The following is a 25,915-nucleotide window of genomic DNA, read 5'->3' on the forward strand; positions in this document are numbered from 1 at the left end:
ATTAATTCTGCTTCGTGTTACCACAATTGCTTTATCTAAGCAAGGGTGAAATCCTGGTGCATTTGCCACCTCACCATTGGGGCAGTCTTAAGCTTCTGAGCTTGAGTCTAGTTAATCCATTTAAAGTTGAGACCTGCATGACTTGGGAGCCACTAAGTCAAACAGTGGGCAAGAGCAATTTGTTATTTATTTATAAAAATATTTATATACCGCTATACTGTAGCATAGAAATATATCATGGTGGCTTACAGCAATATGTTGTGTGCTACAAGTGGGTGTTGAGAGCTAGGGAAGTAAAAGCCTGTTCGACAGAGCAGTGCATTTGGTGTTGCTTGCTTGTTTTAAATAGAACTGAGGTGTGGTTGCTGTCTGCAGAATTCCTTCATAAGGTAAAGGTAAAGGGACCCCTGACCATTAGGTCCAGTTGTGACCGACTCTGGGGCTGTGGCACTCATCTTGCTTTATTGGCCGAGGGAGCCGGCCTACAGCTTCCGGGTCATGTGGCCAGCATGACTAAGCCACTTTTGGCGAACCAGAGCAGCACACGGAAACACCGTTTACCTTCCCGCCGGAGTGGTACCTATTTATCTACTTGCACTCTGACGTGCTTTCGAACTGCTAGGTTGGCAGGAGCAGGGACCGAGCAACGGGAGCTCACCCCGTCCTGGGGATTCCAACTGCCGACCTTCTGATTGGCAAGTCCTAGGCTCTGTGGTTTAACCCACAGCACCACCCGTGTCCCCTAGAATTCCTTCATACTCACTCCCAAATCCCCGTACGTATTTATCTCTCTCTCTCTCTCTCTCTCTCTCTCTCTCTCTCTCACACACACACACACACACAGAGAGAGAGAAAGAGAGATCCCAGTAAGCTTTATCTAAAAATATCAAAATACAATCAGCATAAAACCACCAGAACAAGCCACCAAGTTAAACAGTATCAGAAGTGCCACCTCTTCTTCCCATATATACCTGACTAAGTCCTGAATCATCTCCAAGTGCCCTCCCAAGGAATGGGTAGCCAAGAGCCTTCTCATGCTTTCCCTGGAGAAGTTCACCAGCACCTACTTTAGTTTTCTTCTTCTTCTTCTTCTTCTTCTTCTTCTTCTTCTTCTTCTTCTTCTTCTTCTTCTTCTCCTTCTCCTTCTCCTTCTCCTTCTCCTTCTCCTCCTCCTCCTCCTCCTCCTCCTCCTCCTAAAAATAGCTTTTTATTTCCAAATGCCTTTCAAAGTCTATTTCCGTTACTATACTGTGCCCTAACAGAGTTTTAACTCTGTGGAATTGAAATGATTTGGTATTCATTGGTACTTGACATCAGTGGCGTAGCGTGGGGGGTGCAGGGGGGGCCGGCCGCACCGGGCGCAACACCTGGGGGTTAGGGTTAGGGGGCGCAAATCCACGGGTTAGGGGGCGCAAATCCACGGGTTAGGGGGCGCAAATTACTTGCCTTGCCCCGGGTGCTGACAACCCACGCTACGCCACTGCTTGACATGATTTTTAGACCGCTGGAGAAAATAAGAAGTACTTTGCTTGACACCTAGAACAAAGTAGGCACCAGGTGGGCTGCTCTTGAAGGAGTTCCACAAACAGAAATGCCATCATTTAAAATGAAGTTTCCTTGGTCTCCACTCATCTTGCTTCTAATATCAGAGGGACTTGAAGAAGACGATTGGCAGAAGGCCTTGACATTCCAGCAGGTTACATGGAAATAAGCATTTCTTAGTTACCTGCAACCCAAGCAGTTTAAACTTCTTTTTTTAAATGTGTTTTTATTAAAGATTTCCTTGGTTTATAAAAGTATGTGCAATGTCTCTCTCTCTCTCCCCCCCCCCCCCAGTAACATTTTTTACAAATCAGTTTCATTTGTCGAGACCTCTTTCTATGCTGATAAATCCCTGTGGCTTGCCTGACAGTCGTTGCTGAGCCTGCAAAGCTGCCTGCCATTTTAATTTCCCATGATGCCCTGGAGCAGGGCTATGCTGGATGTTGTAGGGCATTGTGGAAAACTTAAAGTGGTTACTCAACTCATCTGCCACCAAATGAATGAGACCATCAAAAAGCGGCTGAAAGGCCAAGTGAGCCCTGTTAGCTGCCTGAGGATGGCAAATGTTGACACCAGGCTGGTTTCCATGCCACTGCTGTTTTTGTTGTTTTTTAATGCATTTTTATTAAAGATTTTCTTGGTTTATAAAAGTATGTGCAATGTCTCTCTCTCTTTTTCTTTCAAGTAACATTTTTTACAGATCAGTTTCATTTGTCGAGACATTAGGAAGAAAAGTGGAAAAGAGGTGGGGGGAAGATGAATGGGGTGGGGTCGGGTGGTGATGTTTCTATTTTACTTAATATATGTGGGGTTTTGTGTCAGCGTTGTTGTGCAGGTTCTCTGCTGTTCACTTGTCTTCCTTTGGTGGTGAGAGAGGTTGGGGTTGGCCTAGGGTGTGGCTTTTCATTTGTGGTTTGCTTTGGTGGTCTTTGTTTTCATGTGTGAGTGGGGTGGGTGGGTGTTTTGGATCAGGTTAGCCACATTGATTTGTATGCTGTTGGTGGATTTTTGTCATTGTTTTGTCGGGCTGTGTATGTGATAAAGGGGAGCTATACCGGGGTGAAGGCGTCTTCTTCTATTTTTCCCCGTGTCAGTTTCAGTTTCTTGGTTAAATTTTCTAGTAAGGCTGTTTCCCATACTATTTGGTACCATCAGTCCATGCTTACAAGTGTGAACTGATCCTTATCAGGTGGGTTATGAGTTCTTTGTGGTGTAAATGGGCATTATTGTCTTGGAAGATGTTTAGTAGGGCCAATTCTGCGGTGATTTCTAATACTTGCTTAGCTATTTTACCTATTTCTTGCATATTTCTTGTTTCTTGTATGGCTGTTGTGCAGTTTCAACTTCAGCACCTCGCAACAGGGTCTCATTATTTGCACTGTGGTGTTATTTATTTTCTCCTTGAAAATACAGTTTGTTCTTCACAGCAACTGTGGAGTTCCTACTAAATTTTCTACTGGTTATGGACAAAGCTCCCAACATCTGAACAGTTTAAAATATTATTAATGGGTAACAAGGGTACTACACACAAACAATTTTTCCCCTCCTTCACACCCACCTGTTTATTTATTTCATAAAACTTATACGAAGAAGTAGTAGAAAAACGTAATCAAATTGGTATTATAAGACATTTTTAAAAAGCAACAGGCTTCACAAACATGTAGACATAACATTTCGAAACAACTTATTTTTGTATTCAAAACTGGACCATGAAGATGCCTGCCTGATGCTAATAAGAATGAAATATGAAATACATCAGATGACATCCAGATTCTTCCAAGCAACTTGTCTAACAAAGATGCAGATATCGCCTCTCCTTTTTTCATTCCCACTAATTCAGCAGACATTCCACATCAAATATGCCACACTTGGACGCCTACTTCATACATTCTTCTGTGGTTAGGTCCACTCCAGAATTTATTTATTTTTTTGCAACAGCCTTGTTCATTCTTTCTGGATAACAGAACGAAGGAGCCCTGTGCCCCTCCTAGCAACAATTTGAATCCTGAACTTCTGTCACTGACTATATAGAAATTAGAACCAGATTTCAGCACATGGCTCCCTGTAAATAGGCAACTTTTCAACCCACCCTGCTTTCATGAGGTCAGAAGATTATCAATGGTTTCTGAATGAAAATATCTGAAAAAGCAGAGAAGTATCCCTGAAGGAACATTTGCCTACTGCTACTAATCTCCCTGTGCAACATGCAGCCACAGGAGATTTTGCTAGGGGCATTGCAAGAAGTTTGCCTGAGCCTGTCTCAAATATGAACTCCTAAGGCTCTGTAACACTGCTCTGATATCTCTGCAGTGTGCCTCACTGAGTTCAGTGGGATTTACTACCAAGTAAGTAAGTACAAGATTGCAGGCAAAGAGCCTCAAAAACAGACAAAGCTTTTAAGATGCTTCCCCAAACCAGCTCTGATAGATAGATGGTCCAAAGAAGAAGAAAATGAAGGAGGAATTCATTGAATTCATCGAGAGCCAGTGTGGTGTAGTGGTTAAGAGCAGTGGACTCGTAATCTGGTGAACAGGGTTCGCGTCCCCGCTCCTCCACATGCAGCTGCTGGGTGGCCTTGGGCCAGTCATACTTCTCTGAAGTCTCTCAGCCCCACTCACCTCACAGAGTGTTTGTTGTGGGGGAGGAAGGGAAAGGAGATTGTTAGCTGCTTTGAGACTCCTTAGGGTAGTGATAAAGCGGGATATCAAATCCAAATCTTCTTCTCTTCTTCGAGCCAATTTTCTCAGTGGACTGACTTCTGGACTTGCTTGTGGACCGAATCACAACTCCTAGTCAGACGATACACATCTTTGGATTTGGTGATGCACTTTCAGTGTGCAAAAAGCACACACAAAATTTGTGTTTTGTGTAACAGATGTGCACAAAATGCTCATTTTACTGATGAATGCTTAACAAAAAACGTTTATTTTAAAAAGTTCATATGGCTTAAAACCAGATTTTTCATGTGTACAATTGAGCACCAATGAGACTGAAATGGGGCAGAGATATCCCTGTTCCTAGGAAAATTATTTTTCCTGTCCTCCCTCTCCCTTTCTATCACTGTGCCAGGCTTTTAGAGCAGTCACCCTTGGAAATTGCAGTCCTTCCAAGGGCCATTGCTATGCCCAAGGAACTCTGAAAACGGGAGGTTGAAGAGGGTCTTTTGAGGATATTAGCTCATTGCTGGGTCAGTCCAGGGGGAGACTGGGCTGCTCACCCACACCTAGATATGACTGTGTTCTAGAGCAGGAGTGGGCAGACTTCAGACTTGCAAGTTCTTGTTCACCATTTCTTACTGGAAACATGAGAATGAGAACCAGATAGAGCCTGCTGCAAAACTGTGCCTCAAGGGAGCGGACACCTGTTTTGGCTTAGGGGCGGGGTGCTTCTGACCACATGCTCAGCCCAGTAATTTGTTTTCAAGTCCCCAAACCGAGCTCACACTTTCATGCAAAAAAACCACCCTTGGTTCTTCCCCACCCCAAGCTCTCTTTATTGTTGTTTTGTCATTTAGTCGTGTCCGACTCTTCGTGACCCCATGGACCAGAGCACGCCGGGCACTCCTGTATCCCACTGCCTCCCACAGCTTGGTCGAACACATGCTGGTAGCTTCAAGAACACTGTCCACAGTAATCTAATTTATTGTGTTAAAAGCCTTTCCATTGTTATCATTAAGCAATCATGAGTCTGGTACAAATCACCCAGAGATTTAAAAGTAGATCAGGATCTACCTACTTCTCATTAACGTTCATACAGGTCAATTATGAGGTGCGGGTGTTCTCCCTTAGAAAATACCTGCACCCTTTCTCTCTTCGGCAAAGTGCAGAGGATGCTCCATCACAGATGTGCAGGAATTCTGCACAAGTTCATTTGAAATGCAATCCCTGAAGGCAGAAAAGGTTTGAAAACTACTTTATTAGTGGACTGTTCCCATTTAATTCAATGCAGTATCTCAGGAGGACGTCCTGGCGGATTGTGTCCGGGGAACAGAACACAGGCCTTCTCTGCCTTTTATAATTATATGCTAATCTCACCTCATTGTATTATAGCAGGGTATGTGGAGAATTTAAGGGGAAATATTATCCCCAGCATCAATCTTGTTGGATATGTTCAGGTCTTATTCAGGCTATTAGTTACTCCAGTTAGTGCTGGTTTAATTGGCATTCAGCCCCTTAAATTTCTAAATCTCTATTTAATTGATTTTTTAGGCTTACCAGGATAACGTTTTGTATTCCTGTCAACGATTTTTATTTCATTGCAATCAGCACCATGAAGCCACATTCAAAAGTCCATTACTTTATTCTGTACTACTAATAGCACAATATTATGGTTTCTATGATGTGTAATTGAGCTGAATTTAGCACTTATTGTAGGTTTGTGTCACTAGCTGCTAATTACATTAATAATCCTATGCAGAGCTTTACAACTGCTTTACTTTGATTGAGTGTGATCTTTTGCTTACACCTTAATGTATACTGCATACTAAATTAAAACATTTATGTGCTTCAGCCATGATGTGGAAAGATTTCAAGGCTTCTGCTTGCATGTGTATGTATACACACACACACACACACACACACACACACACGTCTAATTTTTTAGAATCTAATTATTCACATTAGATTCTACACTGCATAACTTGAGCTAGATCAGGGAGTAACAGTGACTGCCTTCACAGAAGTCCTGCAACATAGAATTAGATGAATAAATGTTGATAGTATTCTTTAAAAAAATGTGATTGATTTATCATCTGCATGCTGACCTAGGTAGCCTAGGGACTATTGCTACAGTTCTATATCTGTTCATTTGGAAGTTATGGCTGCTAAACTCAGTGTGAGGGGCAGAAGAACCAGCGGAACTGGGGCATAGCTGTTAATTTACAGATTTGAAAATAAGGGACCAGCAGCCTCGAAAATAAGGGATCAGCAGCCAAAATAAGGGATTTTAGTCAAACAGCAGCCAAACGAAGCCTCAGGTGGTGGTTCCCACAGCACAGCAACCCGGCAAAGGGGACGCAGGAAGGAAAACCACCGCCACCTCTCTGCTGGGAAGCGCTGAGCAAAGGCGAGTCCTCAGGCAATGCGGCCGATTTGATCAGCACAAAGCATGCAAGCTCCACCCCCTAGTCATTCTTAGACTCCTTATTGGGTGAGCAATGCAGCCAAGCAACACGGTTGGAGCCTCCCTCCTCCCTGGCTGGCAGGGAGGGAGGGAGAGGAGCTGTTTCCTTTGAAACCCGGGACATCATCAATAAGGACAGCAGTGGGACACAGCGCTGGGATAAGGGACTTTCCCGCCAAATAAGGGACGGTTGACAGCTATGGACTGCGGCTGTCCTGTTTCAGGATAGGAAGGGCAACCTCAGACACCTCTCTGTCTGAGTCTGTGCTCACACTGTGGCTCTAACCCTGTCCTGGAAGGTCCTCCTTCTCAGGGCCGTCTTAAGCATACCCGGCGCCGTGGTGCAAAGATCCCTCTGGCCCCCTGGCAACTCCAAAACAAGGGAGGGTGTGTGGAAAATGTCCTCTGCCTCCCCCACTGCCCTGATCCCTGGCGTGGCGGTGGTCATCAAGCAGGAAAACATGCTGGTGGACGTGCTCTCTGGCGTCAGGGCACCCGAGAAGGCAGCCCAAGAAAGCTGCGGGCTGCCTTTCACCAGGAAGCAGGAGGAGGACAATGACCGGGAGCAGGGCCGTCTTTAGCAGATGCAGAGGCCACCCTAAGCCTCTGTGGGGATCGCTCTCCTCCTGCAAAGGATTGGGAAGGAAGCTGCACGCCTGCCAACCATATAGTTGGCTGGGCGCAGCTGGCGTGCATGCAGGGAAAGGGGACGCTGGCGGAAAAGCCGCATAGCTCCCCCACTTGCCAAGGCGCCCCTGAGAGGCTGGCACCCTGGCGCAACGCACCACTAAGACCAATGACGGCTCTGCTCCTTCTTCTGCCTCCCATTGATCGCTTAAACCCCTTGTTCCTAGCACCTCTCACCTTGTCCTTTCTGCAGACTGATGATCCACCATGATCCGGGATCTAAGTCATTGTCTTCTTTGCCCTCCCTGGGGGGGGGGGGGCTCTTGGGCAGGCAGTTCCCACCACTCTGCCTCATCCAGCCAGTCCCTGGCTCCAGGTTTTCTGTGGCTACTTGTCGATAGCTGGATTCAAGCATTGGTCAGCAATAAAAAAAACATGGTGTCAGGAAAGTCAACTCTTTATTCAAAGAAGCCCAAAGAGTGCAGACCTAGGGATCCCAGCAACTTATCCCAGTAGGTCTTGCAGTTGCAGGGGCTGAAGATCTCTGCCTTCTCAAAGGTTCTTTCTCTCCAAGGTCTTTCCCACACAGCCTCAGGTTGCATCTGTGCACAACCATCCTCTGCTCTGCCTGTTTCATTTCTCTCTGTGTTCTAGAGAAACATACAGCAGGTAGCCAACGAAAGAAGAGTGGCAAATAAAACGGATGGACTACGTCGAGCTGGCAAGACTTACAGGGAAAATTTGAAAACAGTGGGACCAGACATTCCTAAAGACTGGAAGAAATTTATGTTGTATTTGAAAGACAACTGTAATCATTTAACATCGCTTGCAGGATTGCAGGAAGTTTTGTAAGGAGGACTATCCAAATTGTTGTGAGAAGTAATATGATTAGCTGACGTAAGATTGGATTCAAAACAATAAGCGTAGTAATAAAATGCATAATTAGAAAGGAATTCAGAAAACCATTAGAAGGGGTTGATGGAAGTCCTAGGCTATGACAGCCAAGGATTTGTTATGTTGTACTGGAGATGTGTTGCAAAACCTGTGTAAGATTCAATACAAATTATATTTTTAAAAAAGAAGAAACACACCGCAAGTTGCAGCAGAAGAGGGAGACTTCCTGGATTCTTCAGCAGAGTGCCTCATTGCTGCCTCTGCTTCTGCCTCTGAGTTGGAACTGTTCTCTGCCACAGCCTCTTCCTGCTCACTAAACCCTGTTACCTCTTCTGCTTCTGACACCTCCTACTCCCACTCTCCTCCTCCTTCTTCCTCTGACCGCTCATCGTCATCCCATCACAAATCCCCTGGCTCTGAGCCTTCTTCCCCTGGGGGTTGCCTTGGATGTTCCCCAGCTGGTACCTCACACTCCTCCTCTGCATCCAGCCAGTCCATGACACTACTCTACAAAGGTAAGAATCAAATCCATTGTCCCAGCCAGTTTTTGCCTCTGACTCTAGCCTGTGGTCTGTGGAAGGTTGCCCACCAGAGAAAGAGCTGGAAAAGGTTCCCCTCGTCTGATTTAGCTGATTAACTTTAGCTTACTACAGTGGTACCTCGCAAGACGAATGCCTCGGAAGACGAAAAACTCGCAAGACGAAAGAGTTTTTCGTTTTTTGAGGTGCTTCGTAAGACGAATTTCCCTATGGGCTTGCTTCGCAAGACGAAACGTCTTGCGAGTTTGTTTCCTTTTGAAGCGGGAACTGGGCTGGCAGGGAGCGAGCGACGGAGCGACCTACCTTTTCCAGAGGGATCCTCTTCTGGAGAGGGCACAGAGGAGGCAGGTGGGCTGGGATCCAGCGGATCTGGCTGGGTCTCTGCGCCGCTGCCGCCTCTGTCTCTCTCTCTCTCTCCCCCTCCCCACGTGGCTGCTCCATTTTGCCCTAACTGCGCAAAGGCAGGAGGAGGGGGACCAAGGAGGAGCAGGCATCCACTGCGCTTGGGCCACCGCGAAGGCGCCTTTGCGGGGGTGGGAAGAAGCCGGGAGCAGCTGCCGAGACTGTGGGGAGCCCGGCGGCATGGTGCAAGGTAACGGGGGGGAGCAAGGAAAGTCCACGCCGGGCGCTTTGTGCGGCCGCCCTCGGTTCCTTGGCTCGAACTTCCTTTGGCACCTCGTGGAGAGAGAGGGAGAGGAGCAGGCTGGGGCTTTGATGTGGGACGCGGTTTGGCGGAGCGAAGACGCGGCAAGGCTTGGCGACAGAGGAAGGGGGGCTGTTTTCGTGGGGAGGTGGGAGGGGGTGTCTTTGCCTCTTCCCGGCAACAGATCCTCCAGGCTGGGGAAACTCCTCCTGCTGTGGAGCGACCCGCTGTGTGCTTTGCCCGCTATCCCATTATAAAAGGAGTACTGTACTGTAATAATGTTCATAATACAGTACAGGGTGCATCCGTGCTTCGCAAGATGAAAAAATCCGCAAGACGAAGAAACTCGCAGAACGGATTAATTTCGTCTTGCAAGGCACCACTGTATTCCTATCAAAGTGCAAATTCTTAAAGGAGGACGGCAAAATTGCAGCTGAAATCCAACAAGGGTGATACAATTGTGTCTGGCGTCACTGACATGGCGGGTCACCTGTGTGGGGTTGAATAAGCAGGGTGTGTATGTGTGCTTGGAAAGACTCCCACCCCGAAACAGGTGATTGGTGCTGTCAGATCTGACACACCAGCCATCTGCTCCCGGAACTGAGGCGGGTGGGGAGGAGGTCCTCTCGTGTCGCAGGCAACATACAGCCCATTCTGTGCAAGGGACTCTGGCCGAGGGCCAACATCTTTGAACTGCTCCCTGCGACTTGACATCCCCTGGACCAATTTTTCTCCCTGACTTATCCAAACAGCTGGGAATCAAGCATTTGTGCAGAAGGAGCTGGAACAGCAATAGCTTGCTTTTTTTAAAAAAAAAAAAGGAAAGAAATAAGAAAGGAAAAGGAAAGGGAAAAGACAGGAGTTTGAAAAGAACCGTGTAAAATTCAGCAGCGGCCGGCAGCGGAGAGAAATTTCTGTCACAGCGCTATGATAAATGAAAGGGCTCTCACAGCTCGGCGATTTGTTTAGACCTCTTGTTTCGGCTGCAACTCTGCTGCACAAAACTAGCATTGAAGTGTCTCTCGTTCAAACATAACATAACCTGACAATGATCAGCCCACTGGGCTTTTCTTAAGAGAAGGCCATATTGTTCAGCTCAGGGAAAGTGCTCTAGCTGTAGATGTCCTGAGACATGAAGGAAAAGCACAGCGTGCGGAAGACTTTCCAGTATATTAGTAGTATATGAAAGGAACTGACCACTTGTACATTAATATTGCCTTGTCCCAAGGAGTGACATATGGAAAAGCGTTGCGGAATAGACAGGTCGTTTCCTCTGTCCTTGTTTTGACAATCAGTGGTCTGAGGTGGAGGGGAGACAGAGAGGGGAAGAGACGCTAGCATTAATAGTGAGTCTGGGGTATAACTGGTGCAGAACTGGCTTGATAATGTTGCACTCCAAATGGATCGAGTTTCTCTCCCCACCCTGTGTGCTAAATTTAAAATACCTCCTGTGTGTTTACTTTGGGAATGGTTGTGACATTCAACATTCTGTACACTAACTAGCCTAACCCATTAATACCAAGCAGATTTCTGCTAATGTCTTTCGAGTGCTCTTGTTTTTGTGACTGCTGTCAATTAATAATAATAATAATAATAATAATAGAGACCTGCAATTCTAAGGCACTGAAATGCATGTGCTACAAACATTTTACATGATGGAGAGCAGTAGCAGTAATAATAAGAGCAATAATGAGCAGCATACTTTGCTGGCTAATAATAATAATAATAATAATAATTTATTTATACCCCGCCCATCTGGCTGAGTTTCCCCAACCACTCTGGGCGACTCCCAATCAAGTGTTAAAAACAATACAGCATTAAGTATTAAAAACTTCCCTGAACAGGGCTGCCTTCAGGTGTCTTCTGAAGATAGGATAGCTGCTTATTTCCTTCACATCTGAAGGGAGGGTGTTCCACAGGGTGGGCGCCACTACCGAGAAGGCCCTCGGTCTGGTAATGAGCAGCATACTTTGCTGGCCATTTCAATAAGAGAGGATCGAACATGGCGCTTAATGCATGGGTCAGGACTGTGCTCCTACATAAAAGCAAGTTAAAAATAAGAAGCATGGGTGAATTAACACATGAGTATATAGCATTCTCTCTCATTGGAGATAAGCCTCTGGAATTAGTGGGCAAAACCTAGGAAGTTCTCCTATGCAAACTCCACAGTTCCCTACCTATTTAGGAGGTATCATTCCCCAGGTTTGGTGTAGCTTATGGTTTTTTTCAATGAATCTGGGGACACTTTATTATTATTATTATTTGAAGCTGAGTAGCAACAGGGAGTCAGTAGTGGGGATGGTGAGGCAAAAGACCCTGGGCCCAAGCACACTAGCATATTGTATAAAGGTGCAAAGCCCTTCTTTTTCACCCTGTGAAAACTGGGCAATGGCGCGGCGGCACCCGTGACTCCCGAGCCTTCCCCAATCTCCTTTCCCCTTTGTTCTGACAGATCAGGGTAGGCTCGGGAGTCACGGGCGGGCGGCCGTTGCCCAGGAGGGGCCAGCCTGGTAGTGCAGTTGGCTCTGGCTGGCTTCAGGAGATGCTCACTGCCGTGGCGCAGGAAAAATGGCGGGTGCCACAGCAGCAAGCAGCACTACCAGGCTGGCTCCGGGCTGCTGAGGCTGCTGCTGCCATGTTTCCCGGGGACAGATTTGCAAATCTGGGGACATTCCGGGGACGGAATTTGTCCGGGGACAGATTTGCAAATCCGGGGCCTGTCCCCAGGAACTGGGCACGTCTGGAAACCCTAGTGTAGCTGGCTTTTGATTTGGTATTAAGTTGTGATGAAACTGGGATTTCAACAACGGACATAATCCAAGTTTAAAGTCCTACTGTGCCACTGGTGAATTCAACAATTCGATGAGGCTTCCTCGGGAGAAATTCCCTTTTCAGTTTGAGAAATTTCAGTTTGATTCACTATTCATTGGTAAATTACATAGGAATGATCTGGCTAAGATTACATTCTTTCAATGGGAGAGATGCAGATATATGTTTCACTTTCCCTTCGGAATTAACGAGATGGAAAAGGTCCTCACTCTGTTTGACTCATGCCCAATATCTGTTAGACTCCTCCCCCAAAAAGCCCCAAACAACCCCCAAATCTTAAAAGAAAGAAGAAAAATCAGATGTTGGCTACTGAGCTAAGTCCCAGCGTGTCCAACTGGGTTTCATGGGTTCCCGCATTTATTTAAAAATAACCCTAGTAGATCTATAATGAGTTTAAAAAGATGTTTAAATATACCTTTCCAAAAAAGCCAAAAAAAGAATTTCTGCTAAGCTTGGTGGGAGAAGCCATTAAGAAGACAGACCAAAGGTTATATCTGTATGCAACAACAGCAGCCAGAGTTTTGATAGCCCAAAAGTGGAAGTTACAGGAGATTCTGACTGTGAGGGAATGGCAGATAAAGCTGGTCGAATACGCTGAAATGGCAAAATTGACACACAGAATTCGCAATCAGGAGGAGACGAAGTACCAAAAAGAATGGAGTAAATTTATGGTTTATATAAGTGACAACTGTAGAAATATGAAAACGTTGGCAGGAATGAATTAAATCTTATGTCACGGAGTAATTTTTAACCAATGAAACTGTGAATTATAGATTGGAATAAGAAAACTTGTGGAAGGGAAGGACGGAAGTCAACGGCTCTATGGAGCATAAAGTAGGATATATGTAATATGTAATAAGATTTGATGTTTTTGTTGGTTGGTGTTGGTGTTCTTAAATCTCAATAAAAAGCATTTGAAAAAAATAAAATAAAAATAACCCTAGTTGTATAAATATGAATGCTTTTGGTTTTTTTTTTAGTTATATGTACTGCTAGTGGTCTGTTCAGTAGACTGGATAAGAATATGACAGTCACATGCAGACCTTTCATATCCTAATGTCATGCTGTCCTTCCGAGTCTTGTGGTTGAGGGGTGGGAGGGAGGAAATAATAACTTTTTTGAGCATTATGGCGACCTCTCCACATTGTAGTCTTATGCTGGAAAGGATCACATTTACTGCTGCTGTTATTCACGTACTAGATCACCAAATGCAATCAAGCTTACATTAAAAGAGCCAGTCCTTTAAAGGATAGTCACACCAGCAGTGCAAGGCCAAAAGAATCAGCTTCACAGATTGCAAGCATTGCTTCCAGTTTTGAGCTCTCTATGAACATATGTTTCCCTTTCCTCTGATCTCTAGAAAGCACTAAAGAAGGGAGGCAGGAGAAGACACATGTCTTTGCCAACATGTCCCTGAGCGGGTGCCTTAAATTCATGGATGATTTGTACTGCAGCCTGAGCTGTTCAATCTGTTTCCAACCACCCTATTACAGTGGAAAGTCAACAAAAGTTTCCGTGCCATTTCTGGTTTTTTCCCTAGTGTCCTGAAACCACTTAAATGATCCCACTGAAGCTGATAATGAGGAACTTGGATTTTCTTTTGTGAATTTACATGCAGATTGCTTGCGATGCCAGGAATTTGATTGCTACTATGCACAGAAACAGCCTGGAAAAAAACCCCTTTGTTTGCCTTACTGCTAACTCAGACATCGATACAATCACAACAGCTTAGCTACAGGTTGTAGCTAAGTAACAGTGTAAAAGCTTACAAATGAATGTCATTTAAGTTCAATATCAGCTTTGGGAAATATTTGCCAAACAAGCACTCTTGCCCATGAAAGTAGTGAATACATATATAGCTGTTCCTGAAGAATATGTGGGGTCTGGCTGAAACGTTTTCAGTTTAACATCTTCCAGGAATGATCACATCAGAGAAGTTATTCTCAGCTAGTAGTGAGTTGAGTATGTCATGAGAACTTAACAGTGCTGAGTTTGTTTTTTAAGTTGCTATTTTGTTAATATTACTTTACTGATTATAAATGCTGTATTGTTAACCATGTAATATAACATTTGATGTATTTTTCCGTTGCTGCTTTTTAAATAGGGTTTTATAGATTGCAATTCTTTTATTTATGTGTTGTTAATAATTTTATATGGTTTGTACTGTAGTAATAATAATTTATCCATATGCTGCCCATCTGACTGGGTCACCCCTGGCACTCTGTACTTGTGACGTTCTACTATGTTATGCTATTGTTATTTGTTGTTTGGCATAGAAATATGATCGATTGATCAATCAATCAATCAATCAATCATTCAATTGAGAATCCAAGAGCTCAGTTTCCAGTGATGAATTATATTAAGGTGCATTTAGTCCAGCTTTTGCATTCAGCAGTGGTCACCCACAAACCTCTGGCAACTCACAAAGAGGCCCTGGTATCTAGTACATACTTAGAAGGATACAACTTCTGAATGTTTAGCTTCTGTTTCATGGTTGACAATAGCTGACCGAGAGGCAGTGTGGTGCAATGCTTAGAATGTTCAACCAGGGCTCAGAAAGCCTGGGTTCAATTCAGCTCACTGGACAGCGCTTGGGTCATGAACTCTTTCTCTCTCAGTCTCGCTTACCTCACAGCAGTTGCGGAGCTTCATGCTCCGGCACCGGGCCCGGAGAGCAGGTGGGGGCAGGGCTGGCATGCGTCCAGGGGGTGGGGCGCACCGTCTGCAGGGGTGGGGTGCCCAGCGCGGGGGGGGGGGCAGCCGCAATGGCACCCTGCGGATCACGCTGCTGGGGGCAGTGTGCTCCCCCCACACTCCTCTTCCTCTGCCAGTGCCTCACAGGGTTGTTGGGGAAATAAAAGGACAGGGAATATCCATTTATGCTGTCTTGTTTTCCATAGCAGTTACACACAAACAACTCTGAAAGCAGTTTGCTAGAGGTGAGCTGAAGCCATCGCTTTAGTTTTGGTTCCACTTTCATTGTTCCATATATCCTTAATCAACACTTCTATAACACACCAAAACAAAAGGCAGGGAGTTTCACCTGTACAGTGGTACCTCAGGGATAAGTACTTAATTCGTTCTGGAGGTCTGTTCTTAACCTGAAACTGTTCTTAACCTGAAGCACCATTTTAGCTAATGGGGCCACCTGCTGATGCTGCGCCGTCGCTGCACGATTTCTGTTCTCATCCTGAACCAAAGTTCTTAACCCGAGGTACTATTTCTGGGTTAGCGGAGTCTGTAACCTGAAGCGTATGTAACCTGAAGCGTATGTAACCCGAGGTACCACTGTACTATTTTATCCTAGCCTGTTTTTTTGAGTTGCATATCAATTGTTGCATTACTTTCTTAGTCTACCCTAAGTGCCCGTATCTGTTTGCCTGTACAAGAATTATTTCCCATTAGTTAAGTTACTTCACTAAATTGGGATGTGAACATAGTTTCCCCCCTATTTAGAACCCACACTGGGTTCTATTTATGTGCTAAAATAATTAAAATCTTTTAGAATGTATGAGTTTTGAGAAGTTCTCGTTTTGATGGGGCTGGCACTGGATAATTCCCCAGATGATTGCGCCCTGAAATATCAGGAATCATTCTGCCTGGCTCTTATTCTTCTTTCTCATAAAAAACAAACACCCATGGGAACTAGACCCTTATGGGCTGCAGTCTCAACTTAATCTGGAGTGCCCAATGTAAATAAGAGGATATATGCATGGCAGAGGTGAGGAGCATGCATTATTCCTCCATCATACAAATGGAGTTAGAACTCTGCAGAGCGTATGAACTTGGACATACAAGTGTAGCAAAAAAAATAATATGACATCTTTCCCCGCCATAATACTTCCAGCAACCCATTTTTGCATACAGAACACTTGAGCTGAAAGACCATTGTCCACATTTCTTGATACACCATTTCAATATAACAATCATGCTTCGAACAATTCCCTGAATGACTCCATGTAGAATGGTTATAATGACGGATTTTAACTTAAAAGGCCCACATTTCTTGAATGAGCAGCCTAGCATTTACCACATTTTTTGCTCTATAAGACTCACTTTTTCCCTCCTAAAAAGTAATGGGGAAATGTGTGTGCGTCTTATGGAGCGAATGCAGGCTGCGCAGCTATCCCAGAAGCCAGAACAGTAAGAGGGATCGCTGCTTTCGCTGCACAGCGATCCCTCTTGCTGTTCTGGCTTCTGAGATCCAGAATATATTTTTTTCTTGTTCTCCTCCTCCAAAAACTAGGTGCGTCTTGTGGTCTGGTGCGTCTTATAGAGCGAAAAATATGATAAAGAGAAAGGAAAAGAACCTGGCACAACTTGGGGATACAAATTGTGTGGTTGGGTGTTTATGACTCTTGCTAGGGAAGATAGACATAGATAGACATCTATGCCATTCTAGTCCTGCCTCCCAACCCATCAACATTGGGGACAGGTGGCGGGGAGGATGACAGCCTAAATCACATGAGTGATGCCACCCAATCAGGGTTCTCATAGTGAACAGAATGATGTTATGACGGTTAGATTTGGGTGGATGACGACACAGGTGGACAGATTAATGGGCAATTCAACATTTTGCAAAAGGAACAGAAAAAAAAATTGGAGACACTTTAGTATTGCTGAAAATACTGGATGAGGCCAAAGGAACCCAATAGGTTTGGCTCAGACAACTTTTCAGCCTAGTTTATCTTGTGATCTTCCCTTCCACTAGGCCTGCACACACTCTGTGTTAAGACCCACACTTATAAACAACTCTGACAAGGCCCAAAAACATTTTGGTATCAACATAGCTTGTCGTATTTTTAGAAATGTACGTATCTCCCTAATTAATAATAATAATAATTTATTATTTATACCCCGCCCATCTGGCTGGACTTCCCCAGGCATTCTGGGTGGCTTCCAACAGAATATTAAAATACAATAGCCTATTAAACATTAAAAGCCTCCCTAAACAGGGCTGCCTTCAGATGTCTTCTAAAAGTCTGGTAGTTGTTGTTCTCTTTGAAATCTGGTGGGAGGGCGTTCCACAGGGAGGGCGCCACTACCGAGAAGGCCCTCTGCCTGGTTCCCTGTAACTTGGCTTATTATTGTTATTATTGTTAAAACTCCTTCCCCATATATTTTGTCCAGGAGCCCCTCCATACGCTTCAAATTTTACTTTAATTGAATTTTAATGGAAATGGCATGTGTGGACCTACCCTGAAATTTCCCTAGCCTTCCCTAAAACCTTCATGGCCTTTCTCAATATTCCTCAGATGGTTTTGGGGTTTTTTTGCCCCCAACTCTGAGCAGGAGCGGCCAAACTGACCTTGAATTTGCTTTAGGCAAAATTTGGTGGCAATTCTAGTAGCATGTCCGGGACGCAGGTGGCGCTGTGGGTTAAAGCCTCAGCGACTAGGACTTGCCGATCAAAAGGTCGGCGGTTCGAATCCCTGCGGCGGGGTGCGCTCCCGCTGCTCGGTCCCAGCGCCTGCCAACCTAGCAGTTCGAAAGCACCTCCGGGTGCAAGTAGATAAATAGGGACCGCTTACCAGCGGGAAGGTAAACGGCGTTTCCGTGTGCGGCTCTGGCTCTCCAGAGCAGCGATGTCACGCTGGCCACGTGACCCGGAAGTGTCTCCGGACAGCGCTGGCCCCTGGCCTCTTGAGTGAGATGGGCGCACAACCCCGGAGTCTGTCAAGACTGGCCCGTACGGGTAGGGGTACCTTTACCTTTACCTTTACCTAGTAGCATGTAGCAGAATTAGTATTCCTTCTAACTCCCCCTCCCCCATTTTAACAGCATTTCCTGGGAGGTGAAAACACATACAAATTTTGGGGCGTGGGACAGACCAACACTCTACACACTGTAATTGTGTGTTGTTGTTTTTGTGCATACCAGAATTTCCTGTAGCATCCATGCTGTGTAGACATTATACACACATGCATATGTCTCTTTTGCCCTCTTCAGTTGTTTATCCAAACACATGAGAGTTAAAAGTGCCTAGAGAAGTGAGGGCATACACATGTCCCCATGTGGCAGCAAAAGTGTGAAGGGGACTTCTTTGCACATTTCTCAGAAGCCCTCCCCCCACATTCGCGGATATTGTGTACATGCCCCTGTCATAAGTTGTCATACGTGTGTCATACATGTGGAGGAAAAACTTAAACACGTTGCAGAGTTCCCAAAAATAGACCAGAGGGAATATTTCATCCAGAAGAGTTTTACCTGTGCTGAAGGCAAATGTAGTATAATGCTTATAAAATCCAATACAATCAGGATTGGCACAGTCCATACAGAATTGCAGCACTTATGAAAACTTATAAACTTATAACAAACCTAAACCCTTAATATTAAGCATCCTATGTACAGAAACACCACACCAGAAGGAAGAGAGATAGAAGGAGAAAAGGAAAAACCCAGGCTTCTTCTGGCCTCTAGTTATAGTCGGCATGACTCTGCAGAATAGAGATAAGAGAACCAATTCAAACCAGCTTCCCAGAAGGTATAACCCAAACAATCATTAACCCTTCTGTTATGTACTGAGTTGAATAGGATCCAAACTGCAGCAGTCTGATTGGTCCTAGAACAATAGGATCCAAAAGGCAGCAGTCTGATTGGTCCTAGAACAATAGGATTCAGAATGCAGCAGTCTGATTGGTCCTAGAACAATGCAGCAGTATGATTGGTTGGCAGGAACCACCCAATCATGCTCCAGATAGAAGTGAATCCACAACCTGATTGGCTTACAGTAGAATTCCGGAATTAGCCAATCATGTGCAGCCCATTGTGTAAATAATGTATATAAAGCAGATACTTTGAGGGGACATTCATTCATTCCTCCTCACCACTATGAGCTGAATAAAGAGCATGAAATTACTTTGCGACTCTGAGTATATTTCACCTTCTTTTTGCTGCTCTCACACAGAGAAGCTTCCAGTAGCTTCCAGAACCCTCTTGAATGAATTAGAATAGGAAAGATATCTACACATTAGATCAATGCTTTCTGCACTAAGAAATGCAAACTGACAGCTCCTACCTCTCTGCACATGTTTAACTCTCCCATGTTCAGGCCCGAAGAGGGTGTTCATTAAATACATACACACACATTGGGGGCTGTGCTTTAACAGGCTCCTCAGACCAGCATAAATGTATTATGCGTCCATGAGTTTATGTTATCATCACTTCCCATGTGTGCTGCACACATGCAACAACCACAGCTGTCTGGTCAAAAAGGTGCAAGCAAGGTCAAGTAGGACCAGGGCTTTGGAGCTGATTCTAAGACAGTGAATCAAGTGTGCATCTTCAGCAAAGGCTGCAGCACAGCGCAACCTGATTATTCTTGTTAAAATGACTTATGATGCTAAAAGGGAGATATTACCCAAAGGAAAATGAGAAAGATCAGCTGGATCCCCTGCTCCTAATGTGCAATATTTTCTTCATTACACTGGAACCCATTTAACAGCAGAGCAGTGAATCAGTTTGTTGAGCAAAGCTATTCAGTGGTCAAATGTACATTGTCAGAGAGTTCATGAAAAAGTCATTAGCTTGCCTCCCCTCCTCTTTCACTGTCAGGCAGAATCATGTCATAAATATAGTGACTTGTCGAGCAAGATATCAATCTATCTAGGTATCACCCACTTCCTGTCTCAGGCCATATGTTTCTGTTATTTATGTCAAGAAAATAGCATTTACACAACCGCTGCTAGTTGTTTACAGAAGTTTAACTCCTGTGATATAGTCCCGCTTGTGTTGCATGCTTTTAACCCATAGATAATACATGAGCTTGTACATTTTAAAATATGCTACCGCATGCACAATAGAATAAACACAGAACAGAACTGACAGCACCATCTGCCAAACATGGTAGATGTCAAGGGACTGGTCTCTGCACAGTATTCTGCTTCTTTGCCCTTTGAGATTATGATGTTTGAAAGGCATAAATAACCTATTTTTTCCACTTTTATTGATTATTCAAATCCTTAAAAAAATAGCCTTACAAAGAAACAGAACCATGTTTTTGGTTTTCTTTTATCAAAGCGGGTGAAGTCTTGCTGTGAAGGAGCATGTGTTAAAATCTGGCGAATTACTCCTTGATTTCATAACTATGAAGAACCCGGTCTCCATAGACAGCTGTTAAGGAATGGGTGGAGAAATGCATAAGCATATGCCATGCTCTAAACTCTGGAATAACTATTCTTTTATATATATATATATACTAAGGCTGTGACAAATGTGTGCAAATAAACATTTTATTCTTATTCTTATCGGTGTAAAGAATGTGCTGCTTCCCTTCCACTCACATTTTGAAGGCCGTTTGAGACTGTTGATCAGTTAGACACTCTTTTCGTGCCTTTGTTGTTGTTTTTTGCAACAGCCTTCACTTTGTGATTCCAGCTAACAAGGCGACATAGGGAATGTGACAATGTTACTGAGCCAGTTCAGGGTGAGGTGGACAGTAGTTCATGCACTCATCCTCAGTTGGCTTCACCATTAAATTGTGTCCTCCCTCAAAGAGGGCACGTGTTGCGGTGAGACCTGGAGACTGACCTCCTGGTTGTGGGTTGGTCTATTGGATAACCACAGCACCCGATTGGTGGGTTTAATCTGGCCAATGGGGTTAGCCAAGGGATGGAAAGATCACGAGGCTCCAAAAATAAAAGATTGGCAAATCAAATTACAGGAATTAGTGGAGACGGCTCAACTGACTAGTAAACTCAGAGGAAACTCAAAGCAAAAATTAGCAGAAAAATGGGATGTTTATAAAAAATATGTTCAAAAATACAATAATGGTTTTGACTCTGTGCTGCCATTCGAGTGATAAAGGAACTAAAAGGAGGTGGACTACAGTTAAGGATTTATTATGTTTTCAGAATGTATTAGAAAAATTATATAGAAAGGTTTATTGTTTTGTGTACATTCACATGTACGTTAAAACATATGCAAAGGGACTTGACAGGAAGTCAAAGTTGAAGAAAAGATTTTGGAAGATAAAAGGGAAAAAAATATTTACTTTCATTATTATCATTTTCTGTACAGGTGTGGGTGTGTGCGGATTCGAACTGCCGACCTTCTGATCCCATAGCGCCAACTCAGAACATTCAGATGGGATAATGCTTACTTCTAAACTATGAATGCTTTGCCTGATTATGATCTGCATATTAATCTACCCTAGAAGGAGGAGAAGGCATGGTGCTTTTCTGTTCTGACTTCTGTTCCTCACAACCAGCATTGTTTTAGTTCTGCTGCACTTCAGTTCCCACCAACTACTACCTTATTCATGTTGCTCTCTGCTATTTAACCTAACTTACATAACTGCTTAGGGACACGGGTGGCGCTGTGGGTTAAACCACAGAGCCTAGGACTTGCCGATCAGAAAGTTGGTGGTTCGAATCCCCGCGACAGGGTGAGCTCCCGTTGCTCAGTCCCTGCTCCTGCCAACCTAGCAGTTCGAAAGCACGTCAAAGTGCAAGTAGATAAATAGGTTCCGCTCCAGCAGGAAGGTAAACGGTGTTTCCGTGCGCTGCTCTGGTTTGCCAGAAGCAGCTTAGTCATGCTGGCCACATGACCCGGAAGCTGTACGCCGGCTCCCTCGGCCAATAAAGCGAGATGAGCTCCGCAACCCCAGAGTCAGCCACGACTGGACCTAATGGTCAGGGGTCCCTTTACCTTTACCTTTACCTAACTGCTTATGTTATTTATGCAGCTTACATTCCTTTCAAAGTAAACATCAAAACAATGCTTTAAAAAGCCATTAATCACGTATTGTTTGTGGACTTAAAAACACCAACAGCAACAGTGTGAATGAATACTGGTCATATTTGCTTGACTGAATTCTGTTCCTAACCAACAGATGAACACACAAAATGCAGCAATTTCTGCTTCCTTTTTCATTTCTTTGTCAGAAATCTCTGACATCCCTAACTGGCAATGCCCATGCAGAAAGTTTCTTACATAAGGAAATATTCAAAATTATGACTCATTACCCCCCTGCAATCTGAAGCGGTGCAATCCAAAATTCTAACACCTCATTCCGTATTAAATTGAGAATGGCTATTAATTGCAAATGGAGAATAACGTCATCTGTTTCAGTTTACAGATTCTTCCCAGAACAACTTAACATTAGCCATACAGAATAAACTGTCACATCTGCAGTAAGTCCAAAGCGTGTAGCTCAGCTCTGAAAATAAAAATTACATCTGTATTCCTGCATGAATCCAGCTATGGGACTTGGAGTCATTCTCACAAGTAGCAAAAACTTATGCCACTTTAGGTTGCTGGGCTCCCATGGTGCAATGCTCTCCCACAAAAAAGACTCCTAGGCACAGATAATGGTCATGCTGGAGAGAAAGTTGTAATAGAACCCTTGTCCCTAAATTTTTGACTGCACAGGTGATGCAGCCATGACCACAATAGTAGATTTAGCATGCATTCAAGACAGAGGTTGTCTGAGTTCCTCTCTGCCCCTCTTCCATCAAGAGTAAGGGCAATTTTTATGCATCCCCTTTACCCTTGAAATAGTTTCATTTCCCCTTAGTGTCAGTGTAAGAATGCCAAATCTGATTGACACTGTTACACAAATACATACCCTCCAACATTTCTCCAAGGAAAATAGGGGTGTCCTGTTCCATAATAATAATTTTATTATTTATACCCCACCCATCCGACTGGGTTGTCCCAGCCACTCTGGGTGGCTTCCAACATATATAAAAACATAATAAAACATTAAACAATAAAATACTTCCCTATACAGTGGTACCTCGGGTTAAGTACTTAATTTGTTCCGGAGGTCCGTTCTTAAACTGAAACTGTTCTTAACCTGAAGCACCACTTTAGCTAATGGGGCCTCCCGCTGCTGCCGCGTCACCGGAGCACAATTTCTGTTCTCATCCTGAAGCAAAGTTTTTAACCCGAGGTACTATTTTTGGGTTAGTGGAGTCTGTAACCTGAAGCGTATGTAACCTGAAGCGTATGTAACCTGAGGTACCACTGTACAGGGCTGCCTTCAGATGTCTTTTAAAGGTTATATTGTTACTCATCTCTTTGACTTGGGGGTTGCATAACTCTATACCCTCCAATATTTCTCCAAAGAAAATAGGGACATCTTACCATTAGGTCCCTAAGGAAAAGGGAAACATTTAGGGATCAAATCAGGAACTGGAACAGCTTTTCAAATGTCATTGGAATGTCATTGGAATGTCATTGGAAAATAGAGGGGAATGTCATTGGAAAATAGAGATACTTGGAGGGTCTGCAATTTTGAGGAAGGAGAAGCCCTGATTAATAAGACAAAAAATGGCGTTGGAAGAGCTCTTGAGTAAACAGCGAGTCTAGCGTCATGAGCAACTATGCTATGTGGGGAACATTTCAGGGTCCCTAAAACCCCCACCCCTTTTATTACCAAAAACGAATGTCGGAGAATGTTAGTGCTACAAAACCAAGTAGATACTTTTGAAAAGTTCTTGAGGTCGCACCCATTTCTGGTCACCAATTTCCCCATTGAATGCATGCGATCCAAACGTTGCTTGCTTGCCATATGCCTGGTTGAATAACCAACCTACCACATTCTTCTCTGGTGCCCCACAGGTTGATGTTCTCCTTTCAGGATTATTTTATGTTTCACTGTTTCCCGTATCCATTTTAAATAAACGTGATAAACTGGCAAAGTGTAGCTCTTATGCTGCAGTATTCTGCATAGTGAATAGCATTTGAGTCCAATTGCTAACCTCGGATTATTTGACACCTGCTGTTTGCAGTGTAAATATTTCTTTTCTTTTTTTTAATGGGCATTTTGTATATAGCTTCAAGGTAAAGTTAATATTTTTTGTTGTCTTCCTGTATGTTTATTTAACTGCCATGTTGTTATGAAATGAGTTTGTTATTAATGTCGCAATTTCATCAGCAGCCCACATCATCATCTCCTCTTTTGTCAAAGAATAGATCGGAATGATTTTTCATACATTGGTGAAACCCGACTTTGAAGGCTTTAAATACATTTGCTGGCAAGGCACTGTGGTGGATGCATTGGGGACAGGGTGGGGGTGTCAGCTTTTAATTGTAACTGTCTTGCAGAATGGTGTTGTTTTAATATCCTGTATAGATTTTTATGTAATACACTTACTTGCAGGCAGCCTGAAGCAAGAATCAATTCTGTGAAGGATTCTTCTTTTGTTAAAAGCCAATCTTGTTTTAATGATGCATGAAGAAATACTTCGGCATTGACATTTTTCTGTCAGGTTTCTTTTGAAAAATCAATTAAGATAATACTGCTTTGACCTAGTTATCTAGTTAATGCTTATTAGGAATGTAATATGATTTACTGTCAGCATAATAATTTTTTGTATCTTATCCCATTAGCTTGTGCATATTTCAAAGTGTATTACACAATGGTCACTTCTTAAAATGTAATGTAGCAGAATACATTAATTAGATTGACTGGGATCATTAGAAAGACACCATCTCATTGGGTTCGTGTCTCAAATTTGTATATCATCTCTATCAAGGCAATTCTTTCTTTCTTTGATTATTTTTAGAACTGCTTCATTTAGACTGATAGGTAAGATTAGTAGATTAAAAGCCTTTCCAAGAATTAAAAAGTGTTGGTCAGGAAGGAGAAAAAATGTTTTTGGTACCAGAACTTCCAAAAAATGGCAGGTGCCATCTTAGAACAGGCCTCTCAACTTCTTTGGCATGGAACAAAGAATGCCTCTTCTAAGATGGTGTCTTCAGTGGAAAAACATAATACATGGTTTGCTCCAGAACTAAAGTTTTATTCCTGTGCCACTGTCAAACTATAGAGGTTTTCATATGTTCTTATTGAATGTATGGTGGTACAGTAGACCTAATCCACCCTGTCAGAAGACTAGTTCTTGTTCAGTTTCTTCACTATCTAATTTTATATGGTATTCATATTTTTCTGGTATGGTTATATTTTAACGTTTTTATTGTAAGCTGCCAACAGAACTCCAGTTATTGGGTGGCAAATAAATGTCTTGAATGGCTGGGTGGATGGATGAATATGCAAATGTATGTATTTTTAAATAAATTGATTAATTAAATTATGACGGCTGAACAGGGCTAGATTTAGGTTTGATGAGGCCCTAAGCTCCTGAAGGTAATGGGGCCCTTTATATGTCCAGCTGTCCTTTGCAACAACTAATTGTCACTGGTTTTTGTGTTGAATATATGCTATATGGTAATTTATTGAGTATCTAAAGCACATAACATAATATGTATTTTATCAAAGTAATTGTTGAAGTGAAATACAATTAGGAAGAAGTATATTAATATTGAGGGACGCGGGTGGCGTTGTGGGTAAAAGCCTCAGCGCCTAGGACTTGCCGATCGAAAGGTCGGCAGTTTGAATCCCCGCGGCGGGGTGCGCTCCCGTTGCTTGGTCCCAGCACCTGCCAACCTAGCAGTTCGAAAGCACCCCCGGGTGCAACTAGATAAATAGGGACTGCTTACTAGCGGGAAGGTAAACAGCGTTCCGTGTGCTGCGCTGGCTCGCCAGATGCAGCTTGTCACGCTGGCCACGTGACCCGGAAGTGTCTGCGGACAGCGCTGGCTCCCGGCCTATAGAGTGAGATGAGCGCACAACCCTAGAGTCTGGCAAGACTGGCCCGTACGGGCAGGGGTACCTTTACCTTTACCTAATTATTTTATATGATTTATGTGGTATTTCTTATGTTCTATTGTGTTTTCTTATTTTATTGTTATTTATTGTTTGTAAGCCACTTTG

Source organism: Podarcis gaigeae (genome assembly GCF_964106915.1).
Source record: "Podarcis gaigeae genome assembly, chromosome: 7".
NCBI lineage: Eukaryota > Metazoa > Chordata > Lepidosauria > Squamata > Lacertidae > Podarcis > Podarcis gaigeae.